The sequence below is a fragment of the Triturus cristatus genome, chromosome 1_1, assembly GCF_964204655.1.
Source record: "Triturus cristatus chromosome 1_1, aTriCri1.1, whole genome shotgun sequence".
Classification (NCBI taxonomy): Eukaryota; Metazoa; Chordata; class Amphibia; order Caudata; family Salamandridae; genus Triturus; species Triturus cristatus.
In genome coordinates, this window is record NC_140579.1 from 229,055,452 (window position 1) to 229,081,682 (window position 26,231).

Consider the following 26,231-nt stretch of genomic DNA (forward strand, 5'->3'; position numbering starts at 1 on the left):
ATTAGATTTACTGGGAGAACGATCTCCTGTATAGCGAGCCTAAGGCTGCTGAGCCTGGGTCAGCCCGTGTGCTGGTGGTACCCCAGCGCTTCAGAGCCTTCCTACTGGGGTTGGCTAATGACGTTCCATTAGCTGGACATCTGGGGCAGGACAAGACCTATGACAGGCTTCCCACCCATTTTTATTGGCCCCAGATGAGAAGGGATTCAGACATCCATTGTAGGACCTGCCAAACTTGCCAGGTAAGTGGGAAAAGTGGGCGGAAGCAGAAGGCTCCCCTCCAACCTTTTCCCGTAGTCAGTACCCCCTTTGAGCGAGTGGGGATTGACATTGTGGGGCCACTGGACCCCAAGACAGCCATGGGCAACAGGTTTATCCTGGTCTTGGTGGACCATGCCACCCGGTACCCGGAAGCCATCCCTCTCCGCACAGTGACGTCCCCCGTGGTGGGACGGGCACTGATGGGTGTTTTCTCCCGCATGGGGTTCCCCAGAGAGGTGGTGTCAGACCGGGGCACCAACTTCATTTCTAATTATATGAAGTCTCTGTGGAAGGAGTGTGGGGTAACCTACAAGTTTACCACTCCTTACCACCCTCAAGGTAATGGGCTGGTTGAGAGATTCAACCGGACCCTAAAAGGCATGATTATGGGTCTTGAAGAACCAATGAGGCGTAAATGGGACGTCCTCTTACCATGCCTGCTGTTTGCTTACCGTGAGGTGCCACAAAAGTCTCTTGGGTTCAGTCCCTTTGAGCTTTTGTATGGACACCCGGTAAGAGGGCCTTCGAGTCTGGTGAAAGAAGGCTGGGAGCAATCTCCCAGGAAACCTCCCCAGGATGTATACAGTTACATGCTGGCCTTTAGGAACCAGACTCGGCGCTTCAGAGATCTTGCTCAGGCAAATCTGGAGGCCAGCCAGGAAGAGATGAAGCGGTGGTACGACCAGAATGCCACTCTGGTTGAGCTTCAACCTGGTCAGAAAGTTTGGGTCATGGCCCCTGTAGAACCTTGTGCGCACAAGGACAGGTGGACTGGACCATTTGAGGTTGTGGAGAAAAAGAGCGATGTCACCTACTTGGTGGACTTGAAGTCTCCCAGGAACCCCTTGAGGGTCCTGCATGTCAACCGGTTAAAGTCCCACTTAGAAAGGTCCGAAGTGGGCATGCTCCTAGCCACAGATGCTGGAATGGAGGAGGAGAGTGAGCCTCTTCCTGACCTCCTGTGTGCAAAAGAGCAAGATGGGTCAGTGGATGGTGTTGTCCTCTCTGACACACTGATCCCTGAGCAGCAGCAAGATTGTCACCATCTGCTGGGACAATTCCCTGATCTGTTCTCCTTAATCCCTGGTGTCACTCAGTGGTGTGTCCACAATGTGGACACCGGGGACAGCACTCCTGTGAGGCACAAGGCCTACAGGGTGACTGACAAGGTCAGAGCATACATCAAGGAGGAGGTCTCCAAGATGTTTGCCCTAGGGGTGGTTGAGTCCTCTAGCAGTCCTTGGGCCAGCCCAGTGGTCTTGGTCCCAAAGGCTGCAGTGCCTGGTGCTTCACCAGAACTTCGGTTCTGTGTGGATTAACGAGGACTCAATTCGGTCACCAAGACTGACGCGCACCCCATCCCCAGAGCTGTGGAGCTCATAGATCGGTTGGGGGCTGCCCGGTCCCTTAGTACGTTTGATCTAACGTCTGGGTACTGGCAGATCGCCTTGACCGATGGGGCAAAAGAGAGGTCTGCATTCTCCACACCAGATGGGCACTACCAGTTCCGGGTTATGCCCTTTGGGATGAAGAATGCCCCTGCCACATTCCAGAGGTTGGTCAACCAGGTATTGGCTGGACTGGAGGATTTCAGCGCCGCCTACCTGGACGACATAGCAGTGTTCAGCACCAGCTGGGAGGAACACTTGCGCCACCTCCAGGAAGTGTTGTTGGCCCTGCGCAGAGCAGGCCTCACAATCAAGGCCAGTAAGTGCCAGATTGGGCAGGGTTCAGTGGTGTACTTGGGGCACCAAGTAGGGAGCGGCAAGATGGCCCCCCTGCAACCCAAGATAGATACCATCCTGGCTTGGGAACCGCCCAAAACCCAGACTCAGGTGAGAGCCTTCTTGGGTCTCTGGACTGACGCCTGTCAGAAAGCCTTTGACACCCTGAAAACTGCAATGTGTACAGCACCGGTCCTCCAGGCGCCCAACTTTTCCAAAGAGTTCATTGTCCAGACGGACGCTTCAGAGCATGGTGTGGTGGCTGTTCTAGCACAGATAAATGAGGAGGGCCGAGACTTACCTGTAGCCTTCATCAGCCGGAGGTTACTTCCCAGGGAATAGAGGTGGAGTGCAATAGAGCGTGAGGCATTTGCTGTGGTCTGGGTGCTGAAGAAGCTAAGACCCTACCTGTTTTGGACTCACTTCCGGGTTCAAACTGACCAAAGGCCCCTCAGATGGTTAATGCAGATGAGGGGTGAAAACCCAAAGCTGTTGAGGTGGTCCATTTCCCTACAGGGGATGGACTTTACGGTGGAACACCGCCCTGGTACAGATCACGCCAATGCTGATGGTCTGTCCAGATTTTTCCGCCTTAGTGATGAGGACTCCCTGGGTGAAGCGTAGTTCTCACCACATTTCAGCTGGAGGGGACACGTGTTAGACCTGGCATCATTGGCATGAGTCTCTCCTCCATTTTTTTCTGTTGGCCTCCTCTGTTTACAATGTTTTTGCTGGAATATTGCTTTGGGCACTGTGCCACTGCTGATCAGTGCCACAGTGCAAGTGCTCCCTATGTTAAATTGATACATTGATTGGTGTTACCATGATTGGCTTGGTTGACTTACTGTTCAGACCCTAGTATACTGCACCGCGTGTGCCAAGGGCATGTAAGTTAACTGCTGCTGGTGGGCTTGCAGCACTGGTTGTGCCACCCACAGAAGCAGCTTATAAAATGTGTCCCAGGCCTGCCATTGCAGAGCCTGCGTGCAGTCCCTGACTGCCATGTCGACTTGGCAAGGAAACCTACTTGCCAGTCTCTAAAACCTTCACTTTGCCACATTTCAGACACCTCTATGGTAGGCCCTAGGGCTGGGTGCATTGTTGGTAAAAGGTAGGTCATGCCCTGATGTGTGTGGCATGACCTAATAGTGAATTACAGCCATTTTCGTTTTTCACTATTGAAGGGCTACCTGCCTCCCATAGGCCAGAATGGGCAGACTGATGATTAACTCCCTTATAATCTATCTGACTCAGGGAGCATGGTAGCAGGTCGAGTTTAGCATCCCTGAACTCAGAATTTAATAACACACCCTTTAGGATGGATGGTTTTTAAATTCTGTGTTTGAAAATAGCCCTTTTAGAAAGTGGCTATTTTCTTGTCCAACTATCCACCGGTCTCTGCTGGTTTGGTGTGTGTGTCAGGGGCTGGGTGGCCCCTGAGGTCTGAATGAGTCAGTGTGGGGTGAATGAGGCATCTACACTTAGAGTGGGGGAAGAGTAGTCCCTGATAGCCTGCCCTGCCTGACACAATGCTGGCTCCACCTCCTGCCGGGCGACTGATAGCCCTGCCCCTGCCAGTGACAATACTGGCTCCGCCGCCTGCTGGGCGGCTGATGACCCTGCCCTGCTCAGTGAATAGGCCAGGTGCCTCGGCCTGGCAACACCCACAACAAACCTAGGATGGGGGGAATTTCCCTGCTTGGACAAAGGGAACAAAGCAGAAAAGGGGTATAAAAGAAGGACCCCTGAACCAAAGAACTTAGATCACTTCTGACAAGGAAACCTCTACCAAGGACAAGAAGCCTGCTGATCCAAGGACTTGCCTCCCCCTTCTGCCAGTGTGCTGTTTGCTGGGGGGAACCTGAAGCTGCTTCTTTATTTTTGCCAAGGGACAAGGAGAGAGGAATTTGGTGTGTACTCTCAAGCTTGCAAGAAAATCTCCAAGGGCTGGAAGAGTGCCAGCCTCCTGTTGAAGTCACAGGGCCAAAGGACTTCACCCTCTGCTGGATTGCTAGCTGCTGGAACGTGTTGTTTCCAGTACACAGGGGAAATCTGCAGTCTCGACGTCGCCGGACGCCGCCGAATCCAGCTCGACATCGTGAGTGCGGCTCCAGTGTTACGAGTCTTCGACGCCGGCCGCCGGGCCCGATCGACGCCAGTAGCGACGCCAGTGAGTAGTGAGTTCGGGTCCAGCTCCAAGTGACCCCGTCTCGACGCCGGTATCGACGCCAGTGAGTAGTGAGTTCGGCTCCAGCTCCAAGCGACCCCGTCTCTACGCCGTTGCTGATCGCATCGACGCGACGCCCTTCTTGACGCCGTGAGCGCTGCTCCGGCCCGACACCTCTCGACGCCGCTGCGGATCGCCCCGAATCCGAGGCACGATCGACGCCGACCCCTCGCCGCCGACCCCTCGATGCCGTGGGTCATCGTTTTCTTCATTCCAAAGGTACTGTGTTTGTGGGGTCTGTTGTAACTCCAGGCTCGACGTAGCGCTCCTCGCGGTCGACGCCGAACCTTGGATATATCGTAAACTCGAAGTCGTGTGACTCCTGTGGGGGTCACATTGTTGCCAAGAACTGTGTTTTCAGAAGAATACTTACTTTTGTTGCTAAAGAACTATTTCCTAAGAAGAAACTTTACCTGAACTATTATTTTTCCTTCCAAAGAGTATTTATTAAGATTGTGGTATATTTTTGTCGTTATTTTGTCTTGTGCTAAGCCTTATATAAAAATACTATTTTTATAATAACTCCTGTGTTGTGTCCATTTGTAGTGTATTCACTTTATTACTGTATGTGGTCATAAATGCTTAACACACTGCCTCTGAGATAAGCCTGTCTGCTCTGCCAAGCTACCAAGGGGGTGAGCAGGGGTTATCTGAGTGTGTAATCCCCTTGTCCTGACTAGAGAAGGTGGGTCCCTATTTGTCAGAAGTGTATACCTCTGCCAACTAGAGACCGCCGGTTCTAACAAGAACGAATACTAGAAGTGCCCTGGCTACCCTTCATTGGCTGCCTATAGAAAAGAGAATCCAATTCAAGGCTATGTGCTATTGTCATTGTATACTCACATACAAAAGCCCTCATTATCTTCAAGCACTATTGACAAGATACATCCCTGGATGTAATCTACGATCCAGGGATATGGCCTTACTGACTGTCCCTAGAATATTTAGAGCCAGAATGGGAGCATGCTCCTTTAGGTACCTGGCGGCCAAATTATGGAATACTCTGCCAATGACCATGAGAACAGAACCTAGCGAAAATATTTTTCGCATAACTCTGAAGACATGGCTATTTCATAAAACAGATCTCTGATTGGCGCACGTCACTATTTAGGTCTACCCTTTGATGTCTCAGCGTGGGGACACACCGCTAGGTGTAACCAGGCGCTGTATAAGTGAATAAATAAATAAATAAATAAACACCCCCGCTCTGGCCGTGAGCCTGAAGGATCAGACCCCCCTTGTGAAGTGTGGGAGCCCCAGACGCCGCCTCGCCCTTCTGACGAGGAGCCGCTGAAATCCCGCACCCGCCTTCACGTCAAGAAACAAGGTACTGTACTTACGAACTCAACCGCGAGCTCGCATCGGATCCAGTGTCTGCAACGTTCTGATTTCCTTGTCGTCTGCCGCGTGCTTCCCGGTTGCCGCCTCAGCGCAAAGTGCGCTGAGGCCCACAGTCACCTTTGTGTCCGCCTAAGAACTTTCCGTAACAAAGAGAACATTACCATATTTATAGAAATTGTGGCCTCACCGTTTCACCGTTACTGGGCCTTGTACTGAATCTGCTGAAACTATATAAAAGCCTTATTTTCGCATACAACCTGATTGGTGTACGTTTGTGGTGCATGCAAGGGGTTTACTGTATGTATAATTGCAATTGCTTAACCGTGTACGCCTGAGGTTTTGCCTGGACTGCTCGCGCCACGCATCTAGAGGGTGAGCAGGGGTTATTCTGAGGAGTCATCCTTCGCCCTGACTAGAAGTAAAGGGTCCCTGCTTGTCACTGGTACTTACCTGTGCCAACCAGAGTCCCCTCATTTCTAACATTGGAGGCAGCGGTGAGGATTTTTGAATTTGCATTTGTAGTTTGTATACAGTAAATCATTGATCGCCACATAGTGAGTGCAGACCAGTAACGCAGCCACAATACTATTGATTTTTTTTGTTTTGCCAAGAATCTCCATTTCTGAGACATCATGCCTGTTTCAGTTGTTGTGGAAAGGGCAGAGAGCATCGCTCGCTTGGGCAGAGGCCTGTCGCCAGAGGAGTTGGCCGACAGGAAGGAAACCAGAGCTCATGAGATAGAGATGGCGAAACTAAATGGACAACTGGAGCTGGAAAGCAAAAAGCTGGCTCTGGAAGAAAAGAAAATGCAAATGGAGCATGACTTGATAATGAGGAAGTTTGATATGGAGCTCGAGAGGCTTGAGGCCATGAGTGTCTCAGCCCAGCAACAAGAAAGGTGTGTAGCTCAGAGATTGAGCTTTGCTGAGTGGGAGGAGGAATCCAGCTCAGATGGTGGCAGCAATATTGAATTTTTTAGTGATGAGAGAGTAGTACACACACCCAGAGACTTGGCACCTGACTTGAAGGAGGGGGTTAACATACACCATGAGGTTCAAGGACATGAGGTAGCTCCAGTAGTGCGCAGTTTCCCTGAGAGGAATAGGGTAACTGGTGCAGGGGTTCATGGTCCTAGTGGTGGGAGGGACACTCTACTGACTCTAGATGAGAGGTGCAGGGAGAGGGGTTCCCCCATAATTGATGTCCTGGTAGGTGAGTGTGAAGACCGCCCAGAAGAGTGTGGGTTGTGTGACAGAGACAGTCAGATACTGTCTTGCCAGTCTCAGGGGAGGGGTGTGGAATACGTGTGTGAGGCACTGGATGGTGAGGTGAAGGATAGTTTGGTTAACCCTACTAGGGGGCTGTGTGATCCAATTGTGGGAGAGCATATTGTAAGTCCCTGTTTTCCAGAGCTATGCCAACACCAGTGGGAGAGTGAGTTCTCTGACCGCAGGGAGCTCACATTGGAGGCAGACCGTTTGGTGGAGTCCAGAGGGTCTGGAAAGGCATTGGGGAGTGATCCCAAGAGGAGTGGTTCAGGTATCTTCACACCCAGTGTGGTGGAAGTGGCTCAGAGTAGCCCAACTAGGTCCTGTAGTAGTGAGAGGGGTTTAGGGCCTCACGTCCTGTCTTTAAGGGGAAGGAGTGAGAATGGGTTATGTCCCGGTAGTGCCCAACCTCAGTCTCAGAACTTGGATGGTTCTTTAAGGGAACAGCAGGTGGGGAGCCTAGTCTGTTCTGAGGGGCTGCCCTTTGTGCGGGATCCCCTAGTGTCTGGTGAACGGGGAGTGTCTGTAAGCAGGCCTCCCTCAGTTCTGGTGTCTGGCAGTACCGCTCCAGTTGGGAGGGTGCAGAAGTCCAGATTGAGGGGTGAGAGGGGGAAAGAGTCCCCAGTGGAAGAACCAGTGGGTCAGGGGGCAGCCAGAAGGGCTGCAGCACCAGTGAATGACCATGGTGACACCACTTCTGTCCTGGGGGATCTTCGTGCACTGTCAGATGGACAGGGGTCGGGAGCTCTGCGCCAGGCAGACTGTCACACGACACGTGAATTATGTGTCACCCTCAGGGGGGCATGCGTGCTCCCCGGGAAGTCCTGGTGCACCAGGCGAGCGGTCAAGCGCATGGGTTGGTCCCAGGGTTGGGAAGCCAGGTTCAGGTGTTGTCTGACCTGGAGGGTGGGACAACTGTAATCAGTGTCCTGACCCATGTTGCTTCTAGGGGTACCACTCCAGTTGGGATGGTACAGCCATCTGGAAGGGGGTGCAGAGGGACGGAGTTCTCGCCTCGGACCCCGGCTCAACTGAAGGGTTTAGACCCTAGGTTGGAGGGCCAGGTTCAGGGTGTCCCCCCTGACCTGGATGCCCAGTTGCAGGATAGAACCCCTGAACTGGTGGGTGAATTGCACAGGACACCTGCCACAGGTGCCCTGGCAATTCTGGAAGGGGGTACCACTCCAAGTAGGAGGGTACAGAGCCCCAAGGAGGAGGACCGGGTGTGGGAGAGGCCACCCCAGTCTTTGGTCCAGCCGCCGGGTACAGGCCTGGGGCTGGTAGGTCGGTGCCAGGATGTCATACCTGACCTGACAGGAGGGAGAATGGACAAAGGTTGCCAAGCACCTGGGGCTACTGCCCCCCGCTCCCTGGCACCACAGATGTTTGAGAGCCCTGAGAGGCATAAGGCCTGGGTCTCATCACTGACTACTGTCAGTGGCCACTGTGGCATTTTGCTGTCTGTCTGTTGGGACACACCTTTGAGCCAGTTAAGGTTAGGTGCTGCACAGGTGGTGTCCACAGGTGAGGAGAAGGGTTCCCCATGGATTGGCTTGGTGGGCCCTGAGAGTATGGACAGAGGGAGTCCAATAGGTTCAGATTGGCATAGAACTGGAGTCTGCCCCTGCAGTTGCGTGCCAGGTCTTCGTTCTATCGCCCCAAGCAGGGAAGACCATCACAGTGGTAATTGGTCTGCCCTGCGTTTTGGCTGGAAGGGGGTAGTGTTGGACTTGGCCCTTTTTGCAGGGTCATGCCTAAACTTTTTGCCTTCCTCCTGCATTTTTTCTGACCTGTTGTTGGCTGTTTTATGACTCTGGGCACTTTACCACTGCTGATTAGTGCTAAAGTGCATATGCTCTCCCCGTTGTAAATTGCTATGTTGGTTGGATTCCATAATTGGCTTATTTGGTTTACTGTCAGACCCCAGTAAAGTGCACCAGGAGTGCCAGGGCGTGTAAATACAAATACCGCTGGTGGGCTTGCAGCACTGGTTGTGCCACCCACAGACGCGGCCTGGTAAAATATGTCTAGGTCTGCCATTGCAGAACCTGCGTGCAGTCTGGTACTGACATGCTGACTGGGCAAGTGCACACACTTGCCAGTCCCTAAACCTTCCGTTAACTTCATATTAGTCACCCCTATGGTAGGCCCAAGGGCAGGGTGTATTGTAAGCATAAGGTAGGACAAGCCCTGTGTGTGTGGCATGTCCTAATAGTGAATTACAGCCATTTTCGTTTTTCACTATTGTAAGGCTACCTTGTTCTCATAGGCCAGAATGGGCTGTCAAGATTGTTACATCCTATGATCCTAACATGCCCAGGGAACATGGTAGAAACTCGAGTTTAGTATGCCTGAACTCAGAATAATAAGGTACATCTTTTAGTAAGGTTTATTTTAATATTCTATGTTTGCAAATGCCACTTTTAGAAAGATGGCCTTTGCTTGCCTAACCATTTCAGCCCGCCTCTGCGTGATGTGTATCTGCTGTCTGGCTTGTGTGAGTGACAGGGCTGGGGAAACCCAGATGGGCAGGGCTAGGTAGCCTGGTGGTGAATAGAAAGATTGACAGGTAGATGGGTGGGAGGAGTACACCTGGACTCTGAATAGGACTGTGCTCTGCCACCACAATGCCGGCTCCGCCCCCTGTGGAGTGCCTGATGAATCTGCCCTGCACTCTGAAAGGAGAAGCCTGCATCGCGTCAACAAAGTGCTCCAGAACTGGACTGAACTAGGCAAGGGCCCCCCTGGCCTGGGAGAACAAAAGAAATGCAGTATAAATGTAGGAGGCCTGCTCCTAAGAAATCAGATCATCTTTTGACCCAAGAAGAATCTCTGCCTGAGGAGGAGGCACCGGAAAAGCTGTAAGGAGGAAGACTGTCCCTATCCTGGGGGACTGGCCTGCAGTGGTGACCTTGCTGCCAAAGGAGTGAAGAGGAACCTTTGCTGAAGACTTTGCTTTATTTTACTTTAAAGAACTTGTGCTTTTCAAAAGGGCTTGGAAGCGAGCTGGCCCCCTGAACTGAGCCCCAGGACCATTGGGCTCAACCTGACCTTCACTCGCCCGCCGCTGGACTGTGGTGTTCCTTCCCTCGCCGGAGTCGTGACTCTTGTGCCCCCCAGCCCCTCCTTGAGCCGTGACCTGACTGTGGTGCAGATCAGAGCTTCCGAATCCCCTCTACTTCCACGGACGGAGTGATCTCACAGTCACACGCGCACACACACATTACACGCTGGTGGGGCCCATAACACCAACATTCATCCTACCACTCTATCCGTGCCATGTATAAGGGGAAACACCTTTTCTTATTACCTAACCAATCTGCATATACCTCGATGTCAATGGCATCAACTAGTTGCTATAGATTTGGTGGAACATCATATTACACTAAATATTCAATAAACATGACAATAAAATAACCACCCGACACAGTAATTCAAACAGAATATTGTTTATCTAGAATTTTAAGAAAAGCCAATTAAATGCAAGTTCATTTCTCTCATATTTACCTATTCTGGCTAAAAGTCAGATCCTAAGTCAGAACCGGTCCTCAGCAAAATAGTTAGAGTTTCTAGCCGTCATGTAGAGTCACCGTCCTCTCCGTCAGCATCGGGACCTCTGATCATCAGTTCGGGAAGAAGTGGCGCTAGACCTCTCTAGTCTACTAATATTTATACTAAAATTACATTCCAAATGTTGCAATCATATCTTACAAAACAGTCGAATGGCGGAAATTATGTCGTCTTGGTACATTGGGATACAACGGTAGTTTTTCACACGCATTGATAGTCTCAAATAATGAATAGAAATTAGGAGTCCATAACTAATTCGTTACTTCTACGGATGTCTCTTTAGGGTAAATTGTATCTCCTTCGTGAGACCACTATAAGTTCATCATGTCGGCATTTGGATTAGTAACAAATCTTCACATTCAGGGGCATTTGGCATCTCTCCCGGATTTGTCGTCATGATGATTGGCTTTTCGGTTCAGCAGGAGGGCAAGGTCGCAGCCAGCGCGAAGCCCCCTTTCAATTATTCATCTACTCAAATGCAGGCTGCGGGTGGTAGCCATATTTTAACAGGCCACAATGGTTAACTTAAGAAAAAGAAACACAAAACAAAATTACTGCATAGAAATGATTATACAGTGTTATTCCCCTGCTAATACCCTTATGTGTATGCATTTACCTAGCCATTTGCGACATCAAAAGCCATTAATGCGTATTAATTATAAGCGCAAACAAAATAACATCACATAAGCAACATCTATTTTTGTCAGTGTGCTCACCAACTTAGTTCACTTATTATTTTAGCCATGCAATAGCATTCCCACGTGTAATTCTTCTGTTAATAAGGTTGATTAGACTAGACTCGACAAATCTTTAGTGATTAATAATTAATCAGTAGTACTTTTAATTATAACATGCGAAAATGAAACAGGTATTTGGGTTTAAAGTAAAAACCCTGCTCCATCAATCCCCCCTTTGGTGATATCTTATCACCACAAAAATCAAAAACCCCAAAAATCAATTTAATTTCCCCTTTTGAAGAAATTCAAAATGTCTTCTTGTTTAATTTTAAACCCTTGTTTCCATATCATCTTCTCTCTTAGTTTCTATATACATGCTTTCCCTCAATTCTTCTAATTTTATTTCTTGTGGATCTCTTTCTGGTTTCTTTTGTCTCTTTTTAACATTTTCTCTTGTTATTTTCTTTTTATTTCTTTTATATCTACAACACATACACCCCAATCTAAGAATCAATAAAGCAACAATTACACACGTTAATGGAAATAATATCTTACCAAAAATGGTACTACCTATTTTAGCTACAAAATTCTTAATAGCAATCATCTTATTAGCCATTTTAGTCCAGATACTTTCAGCTTCCAGTGGTACTAATTCTTCATGCAAATCAGTAATATTTTTGATATAGACCTTTATATCTTTGCTTTCGTCAGGAATGTAAGTGCAACAATGTTGAACTTTCAGCATTCCACAGACTCCACCCTCTTTTGCCAAAAGAATGTCGAGGGCAAGTCGATTTTGCATCGCCATAGCGCGTAAAGCAACCATTTCAGTATTTACCAAAAGAAAGCCTCCAGCGGTGCTTGTTGACAAGCGATCTACCACTGTTGACAGCTTCCGAATGCCAAATGCATTCAATGAAATTCCCACTGCTGGAATTAAAGCTCCAAAAATATCTCCTACAATTTCTGTCCATGTTTCTCTTCTATAGCGGGTTAAGGGATTAGTATGTTCAGCATTGTCTACTCTATCCATGTGAAAAATCTTTGGAAAGACCAGGCCAACATAACATGTGCCAAACCAATGGTCAGGCAAACGGTAATAAGCCTTATTCCCACAAATATAATACACTCCCGGAAAAACTGGATCTTCTCCTCCTCTAAATCCCCATCCGGTTGCAATAAAGTATGTATCATGGCACTCACTAGTCCCTATGAAATAATAATCATACTGGGATCTCTTCCTGGTAATGCATAATTTGCCTTTCTGTGGTGCATCTATAGCCATAGTTGGACTGGCTCCATTTTTCAACTCTTTTTCTTTCTCAATATCCCACATTGTTTCACTCATTTTATGCCCTTCTGCTTTCTTGTGCATGTTCAACCTTCTTCTCTCAACCATGTCTAGAAAAGTTTTCTCTTCTTCTTTCAAACTGCAAGTTAAATTATTTCTAAAAACATATTCTAATGTTAATTCTCTGGTTTCTAAATAAATCTCACCTAAAGTGTTAGCTTCTTTTGCAGGATTCAGTTCTGTATTCATAGGCAGTTGCCCAAGAATATTATCTACATTAGACATGTTATAATCTAATTTCCCTAATTGATAAAATATACTAATCAACACACTACATGAAATTCCATTTGTAGCCGGAAGATGATGATAAGTCACTCCTTCCGAAACAGAAGCAGGTAATTGCATACAGACGTAGCAATCCCTTACATCCATTGTCTTTACGTATTCATACAGCAATTTTGAAAACACATTGCTAGAAAAATCATTAATTGACCTATCCTTATGTATATATACATTGATAGTTCTAGTTGGAACTATCTTCTGTGAACTCTTCCCTATGTTAGTCCTGTTCTCAGTATGCCCTTCTAAAGTGTCTATTGTTACTCTAAAAGAGATCAGTAGAGCAAGCATGCTCCAAAGCAGCATTAATAATCCTGTACAGCAGCAGCACATCTTGCACCATCTTTTCAAGAAGGTACATCTACTTTGATTATTCTCAGTGTTAGCCATCTTGTTAATTTGACCGTGTTTTTGACTTAGCCTCTTCTACTCCACTACCGAACTTTAGGGCAGCAAGTACCCAACAGATTATTAAAATCTACTAGTTTTAATTTTACTTCTTTTCCTTTCTTCTCCAAAGGTTTCTTTTGGATTTATTCAATTTGGATTTTCATCACTTTTCACTGTTTCTTCATCATCATCAAACTGTATTAGGTCCTGAACATCCGTCTCTTCTCCAATGTCGGACAAGATAACTCTCAGGATTCCCACTGCTTCTTCTTCATCAACCACTTTCAGTAAAGCCTCCTCTGGACTTCCTTGACTGTCTGCCTCTTCTCCTTGTTCAGGCAGTGCCACATACGTCCATTCTGGTGACTTATACTTCTGGTTTGGTTTTCTGATTCTTTTAGTTCCTTCAGATATCTTTGTTTCCTCTTCTTTTGTTGGGTTTTGACTTGATACTTCGTTCACTTGTTCAGCTTTCGAAGAGTTAACTCGTGTCAGTCGATACCTCAGTCTCTTTATCTTGTTGGGCCAAAGATCTCCTTTAGCATTTCTCTTTTGTCTTCCTTCTTTATTGTTTCTTTCTCCAATCCAAGTTCTCTTTCTCAGAACTCGTCCTCCATGTATCTCATTTTCACTTTCATCAGATTCTGTCTCAGTTGCCTCTTGTTCATCAACAGTTTTCTTTTCTCCAACAGCTTCCTTTTCTCCAACAGTCTCTTTTCCCACCACTTGAGATTTCCCTACTTCTGTCCCTCCTCGGGTCTCCGACACGCAATCTTCTTGCTGTCTACTTGTCCCTTCACCTAGCTTGTTGTTGATGTTCCCTACACCTCCTCGGGGTTTTTCCGCAATCTGTCCCTCTCTTTCTTTTTCTGTCCCTTCTTCTTCAAGAATTATCTCAGGTGGGACCTGTCCAATTATCTCATTTGATTCAGGTGTCACTTCTGTTGGAATGTTCTTTTCTTTTCTTTCTTTCTTTTTGTGTTTGTCACTGTCAGTTGGAACTTCAGGCCCTTCTTCAGAATCTGGACTAGTCTCAGGAGTTTGTAATGTTCTTTTTAGAACTTCCTCTTGACTCACTCTCCCCACTTTCAGGATTCTTTTTCCTTTTTACTGCCTCACTGTCTGCATCATCACTGGAATCTGATTCTTCAAAGTATTCTTTTCCAGTGCCGTCTCTTGGATTTGGAACTCTCAGTGTGTGACTTGCATGTATCCAATTTTTCACTCCAGCACACTTCACAGCAGTCGTTGTGGTCAGAATGACTTGTCTTGGCCTTCCCCACCTTGGAACCAGGCAATTCCTTCTTCTGTGGACTTTTATTCTTACCCAGTCCCCTGGGCTCAGATCATGGGCTGGTTTCTTTTCAAGTGTGGTGGCGTCTTCTCCAACCTGGTGAAACACAGAATGAACTGCATCAGCCAGGCCCTTACAGTAATCCAAAATCATGTCATCAGTTATAGTCATCAGCTTGTTGACTGGTACAAAGGCATGTCTCATAGCACGTCCCATGATAATTTCATGTGGACTCAAACCTGTTGTTCTGTCTGGAGTAGACCTAATTGTCATAAGGACTAGAGGCAAGACATCAGGCCATTTCATTCCTGTGGCCAGGCACATTTTGCCAATTCTGTTTTTGATGGTACCATTCATTTGTTCAACCACACCAGAAGCCTCTGGTCGGTAAGCACAATGTAGGTTCTGCTGTACACTCAATGCTTCACAGATCAAACCCATGATTTCATTATAAAAATTTCCTCCTCTGTCTGATTCAATGGTCACTGGGAACCCATACCTTGGGATGAATTCTCTTAACAGTAGCTTGGCCACTGTTATCCCATCATTTCTTCTTGTTGGATATGCCTCCACCCACCTGGAGAACAAACAGACCACCACCAGGACATACCTCAATCTGTTGACTTGGGGCATTTCGATGAAATCTATCTGCATTCTTGTGAAGGGTCCTCCCTCCCTGCCTATGGTTCCTAGGCTCACCACTGTTCTCTTTCCAGGATTGAATTGCTGACATATCAGACATCTCTGACAGAGACTCTCTGCTATCAGCCTGAATTTTGGACTGTACCAGGTCTGCTTAAAGGCCCTTATCATAGCATCCCTCCCCAGGTGTCCTTGGCCATGATACATCCTTTGCCATTGTTGACAACATGCTATTGGGCATAACTGGTCTTCCATCCCTATAGACCCACACATGGTCTTTTTCCCTTGGTGCACAACCTGCTTTCACCCAATCTTTCATTTCCTCATCTCCTGCCTCATCCTGCAACTGCTTCACTTCCTCCCATGTTCCCACCGCATTAGTAAACATGAAGGAACAAGAAGACATTTCTCTTTCTTTACTCCGATTAATGGAATGATTATTCCTTGCACAGTATTGTGCTATGTCATTGGCAAATTTGTTCCCAACGGTCACGAAATCATCACCTTGACCATGAGCAGCACATTTTACAACTGCTAGTTCTTTAGGCAGCTGTATCGCCTCTAGCAATTTTCCAACCACTTCAGCATTCTTTATGGGAGTTCTACTTCAGGTCAGGAAACCTCTTTGTAGCCATAGCTGGCCAAAATCATGGACAACTCCGAAGCCATACTGGCTGTCAGTCATCACAGTCACTCTCACACTTCTTCCAATCTTGCAGGCTTTCGTTAGTGCCACCAATTCTGCCACCTGATTGGATTTAACTCCTTTCAAAGGTGATGCTTCCACAACTCCTGAAACTGTACACACAGCATATGCAGCACTCAGTGTTCCTTCATCCGTTCTCAAGCAAGATCCATCCACAAACAACACATGATCACTCTCAGGCAGTGGCAGATCCCTTATGTCTGGTCTTGGTTTTGTACAGTAATCAAGCACATCCAGGCAGTCATGATCAAATTCATTCCTCACTCCCACACATTCAGCATCAGGCAACAGTGTCGCTGGATTCACATTCATACATCTCTCAAGGCTCACATTTGTTGCACCAAGAATGACTTTCTCATATTTAGTCAGCCGACTATGAGACATGAACTGTGTCCGGCTCCTTGTTAAAAGGATTGCCACATCATGAGGTACGAATACCCGTACAGGATATCCCATGATGATTCCTTCACTTTGTTCCAGACTTCTGCATGTAGCAGCTACTGCTTTCAGGCAACCTGGTAAACCCACAGCTACTGGGTCAAGTGTTGATGAGAAGTATGCAATTGGCCTTCTCAGACGTCCATGTTTCTGGATTAACACTGAAAGTGCACATCCATTTCTCTCACTACAGTACAGCTCAAATTCCTTTTCGTAATCTGGCATTCCTAGGGCATGAGCTTCACACAGTCTGTTCTTCAACTCTTTAAATGCTGCCATTTCCTCTGGGTTTAATTCAAATGGGTCTTTCACCTCACTTTTTGTCAATTTAATCAATGGCTTGGCAATCAGGGAAAAGTTACTTATCCACTGACGACAGTAACCAACCATTCCCAGGAACATTCTCACTTCTCTTTGTGTCATTGGGGCTCTCATCCCTCTAATGATTTTAATCCTGTCAATGGTCACTTTTCTCAGGCCTTTCTCAATGTTATGTCCCAGATACTGGACTTCTTTTTTGCAAAATTGCAATTTGGCTGGAGATACCTTTAATCCTCCATCTGCCAAGTGATTCAGTAGAGCAATGGTGTCTACTTCACAGGCTTCACGTGTTTTTGATGCCACAAGCAGGTCATCAATGTATTGGACCAAAACTGAATTTTCAGGCATTGTTAGACTCTCCAGAGATTTCTTCAGCAATTGATTAAATATCGAAGGGCTCTCTGTATACCCTTGTGGAATTCGGCACCATGCCAAAATTCGCTCTCCAAATCTAAATGAAAAAATTGGCTGGCTGTCATGATGCAACGGGATTGAAAAGAAAGCATGGCACAAATCAATTACTGTATACCATTCTGCATCATGGGGAATCTGATACAAGATCACTGATGGGTTTGGCACAATGGGACAGCTTGACACAACAATCTTGTTAATATTTCTCAAATCCTGTACTATTCTGAACTTTCCATTGGGTTTCTTCAGTCCCATTATTGGTGAATTACATGGACTGCTCAATATTTCTCTTAACACCCCCTGCTGGATCATTTTCTCAATTATGGGTGTTATTCCTTCAATTATTTCAGGTGTCAGTCTGTATTGTGGAATGTTTGGGTAAACCACTCCCTCTTTTACGGTAATTTTTTCTGGATCTACATTTCTCATCAAGCCCACATCTTCGCCAGTAAAATCCCAAACTGCTGCTTTTACTGTCTGTTTTAATTCTGGGGGTAATGCATCTGGATTAAACACAGCATATGTTCCCATAGCCTCACATTCCCTGTTATCCATGGTCATTCTGTATAAGACATCCTCATCTGGTGTTTCAAAGGTTATTCCATCTGGAGTACAGAAAATAGTGCAATTCATCTTGCACAGCAGGTCCCTGCCTAGCAAGTTCACAGGACTAGTGTCACACACCACAAATCGGTGCATTTCTGAAAATTTCCCTATTCTAACTCTTACTGGTTCATTAAGATGAGTTTTGATCTGTGTGTTGGACACACCAACTACTTGGATTGCTTCATCCGAGAGAGGAAGATTCTTTATATCAGCTGACCTGACAGTTGATCTCTTAGCTCCTGTGTCAACTAGAAAAGTAACACTTTCATCATTGATTTTTCCATCTACAAATGGTCCTGCCTGGTCTATTTCTAGAGTTGCGCCAAGTACGCACTCCTCCTCCTCTCTTCGGCACCGTCAAAATTCTCCCTCAGAATCACTTCCCTCATTCCTTAGCCAATATTGTGACACAGCGCTTGTTTACCTGCTCTTCATCGTAGAACCCCGAATCTTGGCTGTACTTCTGGGATCCTTTTCTCTGTGGCAAGGGTGGTTTTGGCACCTGATTCTGCTGCTTAACAGCCTTCTGCTGTTGCTGATGCTGACCACACCCCTCACTCTGCACCTGTGAATTCAATGATGGATTGTCATCATTAGTAGACGGTGGATTCTTACACTCGGATTTCCAGTACCCTAATTTTCCACAGTTGTGGCAAGGAAACCTTTTCTTTGCTTCCTCAATATTACCTTTCCCTTTTCCTGGGCCAAATCTGGGTTTATTTCCTGGGTTATTTGCTTGTTCAACCAACTGAGCTTCCTGTCTTTCTGCAACCTTCACCTGTGCCCACATTGCCTTTTCCTTCAGTTTCCTTTGCTTTGCCTCAATTTCATCACTGAAGTATTTTGCATGTCTCAGGATCTCATCAATCTTTTTGCTCTGCCAGTCTACGGTATGCTGCCTTATCATTTCACTGATTTCAGGTCGCAAGCCATACACAAATCTATATACAAAATGGCTCAGATCCTTGTCACCCAGATGTTCCTCTCCACTGAACTGTTTGAAAGCCAGTATTAGCCTTTCATAGTAAGCATGGACTGATTCTTTCACTTCCTGATGCGTTCGATCTATTTTAACCCAGTCTGTTTCCTTGGGGGGTATCTTATTTTTCAGGAACGCCATAACCTGCTCATACTTTTCCATAACCTCCGGGTCTGGAGCTCCTGTCTTTGGATCTCTTGGGTATTCTTTAGTGGGCCAGTCTATGACTATTTTACATTCAGCCCACAGGTCTGCTGGTACAATTATATCAAACAGACTATTCAGGTCGATCCACAGCACTTTGGACAACTTCACAAATCTGTCTACCTGTCTATACCACTCGACGGGCTTCTCTCTTAGTCGAGGGAAATCATTTGTAAATGACAAAATATCTTGTCTGGTCCATGGGACATGTACGTACCCTCCTCCTGGAATCTCCCTCATGGGATAAGCTGTCACTGCTTTCTCCTTTTCTTTTAGGGGGAATGTTGAGTAAGTTCTGTCTGCTGCATCCTCTCATTTTCTATACCATCTATCTTTCCATCTTTCCACATCTCCCCATTTTCTCAGCAAAACAATCATCTCCTTAATATGTCCTGTTCGGCCTGCATTGTTCAGATTCTCAATGTCCTTATCTGTAAAATCCACTCTGTAAGGCTTTTGTAAAGCTTTTACCTTCGCCATGTCAATCCCCATTTCACTGGCTATTCCTTTCAACCTGTCATGTATGTTCTTTGCTCTCCACGTGATACTCTTGCACAGGAATAAAATCTCCCCTTCCTGATAATTTTTCAGCGTTTCTGTAGGGATTGTTCCTACAATCAGCTCCTCCATTTCCATACGTATTCTAGCTACATCAATTCCCTGAGATTCCTTTTCTTTCCTCTGCAAAGCTTTCAGCCAATCATTCAAATCTTCCGCAGTTATCCCTGCGGATTTTTCTGCACCCCCTGGTTCTGTCACTCTTTGTGGTTCTAAGATCGATCCTCCAATCATTCTGTTCCCTTCCACACAACCGGAATTCAAACCTGTGTTAGTCTGCAGATTCAACTCTCCTCCACATATGGTATGTCTCCACTGATTTTCTCCTGTTCTCCACTGATTTTCTCCCGTTCTCATTTCTGCCTGCTCTGGAGGAACAATCAATCTGTTGGCTACATATGGAACTGTCAAACCCCTTTCGCCAACCCTCTGCTTGTCGAAAATCGGCATAACCGGACCTATTGTCACAGGCACCGTAACTCCTTCAAGATTTTTCGTCAGTTCTCTGATTTTCTCTGTCAATTCAAATGTGGTCCTTGCTAGTTCTCTGGTCTTCTCATCCTCAATTTCATTCTCCCTTTCTCTTTCTCTCTCTCTCTCTCTCTCTCTCTCTCTCTCTCTCTCTACAAGGGAATTACTGCTTTTCAACTCAGGGGTCATAACCTCTGTTTTTATAATCCACAGGGTATCTCTCATTGGGGTAACTGCTGTTCCTACCTCTGGTTCTCATCTATACGGGGGTGGCCTTTTGTAGAACATGTCATCCAAGACATCATCATCAGACTCATTCGCCCCATACCTCCTTGTCTCTACATGATGTTCTTTTTCTGTACACTTTCTCCCTTCTATCTCCTCTGCAGTTCTCACAGGATATAATCCCTCAGTCATGCTGGCATCTCGCCATCTTCTCATCCGATCATGATGAGTTTCACGATCATACTTCCGCCCAAACATGTACCTGTAATTTCCTCCACTCCTCTGCTTTTCTCACTCATGCACTTCATCTTCCCATTCAGTCAATGCCTCGAACTGCGTTGGCCTAGGCCGAGGCTCTAGGCCCATCATCCTCTCCCGTAAGTTCCTCATTATGGCCAGATTAAATGAGCCATGCTCTGGGAACGCTAAAACCCCATCATCTTTAGTATACTTTACCCAGTTGTCTAACCAAATACAGGTATGATACCCATATTTCGCAACCATGAAGGATGCGGGGGTTCTTATCGGAGGAAGTAACTGTCCTTCCCTAGTCACAATATCCTTATCCTTGTCAAACCAGTTCTTAACCTTACTAAACAAGGATTTATTTTTCTTTTCCTCAGCGTGGTAATACATTTTGTTATTTTCCACAACCCTTTTGTCTTTCTACAACTGTACGATCTCCTGTCCAATTGCAGCGCGTCTTACACTAACGCACCAATCCTGGAGCGTCTACGTCACTGACTCAGTCCACTAATCCCAGCGCGACTCACACCAATGCACCAATCCTGGAGCGTCTACGTCACCCTGTATGTCTCCCAATCCTTGTGCGGCGTACACTAGCACACCAATCACAGTGCTTTCCCCGTTCTAACCCTCCGTCCAATCACAGCGCGGTCTTCCTGACGTCAGTAGTCGCTTGAGCAGCTTCTGCTCCTGTCTCCTGTCTCTCTCGTCTACCCCTCCTTTACAAAACTACTCGGTAGACTTTGTTTCAACTTCTACGAGTCTGTTAGTTACAACATACAAACATCTCCATTGTCTGCTTCGCTAACCACAGAACAGCAAAAGACCTTTCCCACGAGAATTCTGCCTTTTCCGAGAGCAGCGCTTACCTCTGCCCTACTACAGAATCGTTACTTCCGTTGATAAAGTAGCACATCCCTCTACTCTACCCTTCTAACAAGCACCAATTAACTGTTTTCTCCGGAATGCTCCTAAGAGTTTCACAATTAACCAGAATGCCTTCTCATTCACGCACTTTCACACCAGAAAATGTAGTACATTCACACAGAATTCTGTCTTTCCCGAGAACAGCGAACAGTTTGTCCTACTACAGAATTATATCACACGTTAACAAAGCAGCGCTTACCTCTGCTCTGTCCTTCTAACAAGCTCAGAGAATACCTATTACCTTCCCAGTGATAAGTGTTAACGGAATGCCATAAGGATCCCTGATACCTAAGACCAGAACTTCACAGATAACCTTCGCTATCATATACACTTCTCTCACACAGAAAATAAGTTTCTAATGGTAACACACGGCGATGCTACCTCATCGAACCCAGACAATGCGACGCGCAACTTCAATTGTCACACGTTTTCCCCTGTCTACATACAGGGCTAACAATCCTGCCTTTTTCTGAGAGCAGCACTCCCTCTGCCCTACTACGGAACTGTCACCGACTTCCTACGTCCCAGAAGCCGTACACACTACACAAAACTCAATACGACTTCAACAAACAGTGTTAGTGCAAACATCAATATCAATCAATAATCTACAAGCTTATATACACGCACATTCACCAGATTAAGACAATAGTTAACCATCATTCTGCTACCAAGAAACTGGTGCAGATCAGAGCTTCCGAATCCCCTCTACTTCCACGGACGGAGTGATCTCACAGTCACACACGCACACACACATCACACGCTGGTGGGGCCCATAACACCAACATTCATCCTACCACTCTATCCGTGCCATGTATAAGGGAAAACACCTTTTCTTATTACCTAACCAATCTGCATATACCTTGAGGTCAATGGCATCAACTAGTTGCTATAGATTTGGTGGAACATCATATTACACTAAATATTCAATAAACATGACAATAAAATAACCACCCGACACAGTAATTCAAACAGAATATTGTTTATCTAGAATTTTAAGAAAAGCCAATTAAATGCAAGTTCATTTCTCTCATATTTACCTATTCTGGCTAAAAGTCAGATCCTAAGTCAGAACCGGTCCTCAGCAAAATAGTTAGAGTTTCTAGCCGTCATGTAGAGTCACCGTCCTCTCCGTCAGCATCGGGACCTCTGATCATCAGTTCGGGAAGAAGTGGCGCTAGACCTCTCTAGTCTACTAATATTTATACTAAAATTACATTCCAAATGTTGCAATCATATCTTACAAAACAGTCGAATGGCGGAAATTATGTCGTCTTGGTACATTGGGATACAACGGTAGTTTTTCACACGCATTGATAGTCTCAAATAATGAATAGAAATTAGGAGTCCATAACTAATTCGTTACTTCTACGGATGTCTCTTTAGGGTAAATTGTATCTCCTTCGTGAGACCACTATAAGTTCATCATGTCGGCATTTGGATTAGTAACAAATCTTCACATTCAGGGGCATTTGGCATCTCTCCCGGATTTGTCGTCATGATGATTGGCTTTTCGGTTCAGCAGGAGGGAAAGGTCGCAGTCAGCGCGAAGCCTCCTTTCATATATTCATCTACTCAAATGCAGGCTGCGGGTGGTAGCCATATTTTAACAGGCCACAATGGTTAACTTAAGTAAAAGAAACACAAAACAAAATTACTGCATAGAAATGATTATACAGTGTTATTCCCCTGCTAATACCCTTATGTGTATGCATTTACCTAGCCATTTGCGACATCAAAAGCCATTAATGCGTATTAATTATAAGCGCAAACAAAATAACATCACATAAGCAACATCTATTTCTGTCAGTGTGCTCACCAACTTAGTTCACTTATTATTTTAGCCATACAATAGCATTCCCACGTGTAATTCTTCTGTTAATAAGGTTGATTAGACTAGACTCGACAAATCTTTAGTGATTAATAATTAATCAGTAGTACTTTTAATTATAACATGCGAAAATGAAACAGGTATTTGGGTTTAAAGTAAAAACCCTGCTCCATCAACTGCTTAGCCGCCCCTGCCTTGGGAAGAGCCTCTCTCGATCTGAGCCGCTCCCCCGACGCCGTGCTGGGCTGCCCCCGTCACCTTGCTCGCCGGAGGCTCGCTGCGCACTTTCACCCCTCCCGCTGGAATCGGCGTGTGAGCATCTCCAAGCCTCGGACGGCCTGGACGTAGACTGTGTGCCCGGCTGCCCCGCTTTTCTCACTAGCCACCTGTAAACACCCCCGCTCTTGCCGTGAGCCTGAAGGATCAGACCCCCCTCTTGAAGTGTGGGAGCCCCGGGCGCCGCCTCGCCCTTCTGACGAAGAGCCGCTGAAATCCCGCACCTGCCTTCACGTCAAGAAACAAGGTACTGTACTTACGAACTCAACCGCGAGCTCGCATCGGATCCAGTGTCCGCAACGTTCTGATTTCCCTGTCGTCTGCCGCGTGCTTCCCGCAGTCACCTTTGTGCCCACCTAAGAACTTTCCGTAACAAAGAGAACTTTACCATATTTATAGAAATTGTGGCCTCACCGTTTCACCGTTACTGGGCCTTGTACTGAATCTGCTGAAACTATATAAAAGCCTTATTTTCGTATACAACCTGATTGGTGTCCGTTTGTGGTGCATGCAAGGGGTTTACTGTATGTATAATTGCAATTGCTTAACCGTGTACGCCTGAGGTTTAGCCTGGACTTCTCGCGCCACGCACCTAGAGGGTGAGCAGGGGTTATTCTGAGGAGTCATCCTTCGCCCTGACTAGAAGTAAAGGGTCCCTGCTTGTCGCTGGTACTTACCTGCGCCAACCAGAGTCCCCTCATTTCTAACACAAGGTTTTAAGGAGTTGTTGGACTTGGCCCTTTTTCCCTGAAATTTTTCGCTTTTCTGGGAAATCGCATGATGTGTAAATGCGGAGATTGAATGCTGTGCGATAAAGTACGCAGACTGAGTTTCCCCATTTTAAACATATAACTTTTAAAATGGATGCCATGGCTGTGTGGTTGTGCCAATTGACTGAGCTGGGTTAACAGTCTAGTTATTATTTCCCAGCAACCCCAGCTTTTGGAGGGAAGCCTGGCACCCAGGGTGCTCTACCCCTCCCACTAGGCCAGTTAGAGCCAGTCCCCCCAGATGCTTCTAGAAGCTTCTGGCACTGTCTGGAAGGTGGGGTGAGGGGCGTATAAAGGGCGGAGCTGGGCTGCCATGTGCTCAGTCAGAGGGTGGACCTGAGAGAGAGGGGACCTGCTGCCAGGGGTTACCGCCACATGGGCCTGTGTGCTGGGCCCTGAGCCTACCTACCCCCTCTACTGTCCCCAGGGCGAGGGAAAGCTATAGTTGGGGCAACGCAAACCTGGAGAAGCCTACGCAGGAGTTTTAGGCGGTAGGGTTTAGTCAGGGGCCTATGCCTCTGAAAGTGACAGGGCTTAGGTGCTGCCTTTTAAGTGAGTGAGGGATCCTGAACTAACCCACTGATCTGGCCCAGCGAGAGGAGAACCCAGGGACGACGGGCAGAGACTAATCAGTCCGCCTTCAGCCACCAACTCAACTTCCCCCCCTTGAGAAACCCTCAACCAAGGGCGCAGGAGCCCGCAAGCGCCTCGTGGGACCCGGACTGCAGTTCCGGCGGAGAGAGCGCCATTTACAAGCTGCCTGTGGAAGGAGAGCGCTATATCCGGTGAGCGCTACAGTTCTAATTGACTGTGCCCTGCTGGTGAGTGTGGGAATCCCAGCTGCCTGCTACCTAGCGCATGAAGCGCTATATCCACGGCCCCCATAGCGTTGGGGAGGAGAGGAGAACTGGTTTATTTGGAAACCCCGCGTTATCGCGGTCCTTTTGCTGACTTGAAACAGCAGGAGCCCACCCCGTGTTTCTGCCGCCTGGGTACTGTGTCTTGACAGCGGGTGCCCACCCCGCGTAATGGTGGCATTTTGCATGCTCCGGTAACTGAGCGGGTGCCCACCGCGCGTGATTGCCGCCGGGAGAGGTCGCCGCGTTGCCAGGGAAGCGGGTGCCTACCCCGCTTAAAATTGAGGAAAAATCACCGCCGCCGCTCGGGCGCTGTTTGGAGGAGGTGCTGGGCCTGGGCCGCGCGAGTGCGCGTTGCCCAGCAACCGGGGCGCCGGCCGCGTCATCGGCCGCGCCCCCATGACGCCAGGAAGCTGCCCCAAAGTCAGGGCCGAGACCGGAGGACGCCGGTTGGAGAAGTCCGGGGAGAGCGGGAGCCTACCCCGCCTCCCCCCCTGGTGAGAAAGTGACGCGCGGGGCTCCCAGGTGGAAGGGAGAACCCTGCTTATAGTCCACAAAGTCCCGGGTCCCTGGAGGGGGCCCGGGTGAAGTTCGGCAAGGCACGGCTGCTAGCAGGGCTCTCCAGAGCGGAGGAGAGCCCTGCGTGACTAGACCTGCCGCCAGAGAGAGCCCCGCCTGCCCAGTGAAGAGCGCCGTCGAGAAGACGCTCCCGACGGTGCCCAGCAAGCCAGGAGGGCCGAGGCACATGGATGGTGCCTTCCCTGCCCCTGAGGACGTCAGGAGCCACCCCGCCTGTGCCCCGTGAGGAGGAGCAACATCCCAGGAGAGCCCAGTGAGTGAGGGGCTCCGTGGGGGACTGGTGGCGTGGAGGGGGGCAACGGGGCACAGTATCGGTGCCCGCCCTCGGTGCTCCCTTGGAAAAGGACCAAAGGGGTCGTGTGGACTTCCCCCCCTTAGGAGGGGGCAGCGGCAACGTGACGGGGACCTGGTGGGGCGCACTTAGAGGTGAAGCCAGGGCATACAGTCGGTGCCCGCCCCCCTGTGCCCGCACGGAGGGCCCGAGGGGCCCGTACTTACTCTGGGAGGCATTTCCTGCCCTTCCGAGTCCCGGAGGGGACCCCAGCATTGCGGGAACTTGGTGCACTCGGCACAGCTGCCCTGCAGGCCAGTGGGCAGCTGCAACGAAGGGGCCTGCCTGACTTTGGAGCCCCAGAGTGTGGGACCTCACCCCAGACTGAGTGCCCCGTCGAAGGCCTGGTATACTTGCCAGGGATAGCGCTTGGCTCAGAGACCATATTACGAGGCCCTATTGAGTGGCTATGCGCTATTGATCCTCCAGGTACATCGCTAGGTGCAGATGTCATGTTTTAAAGCGCTATATTCA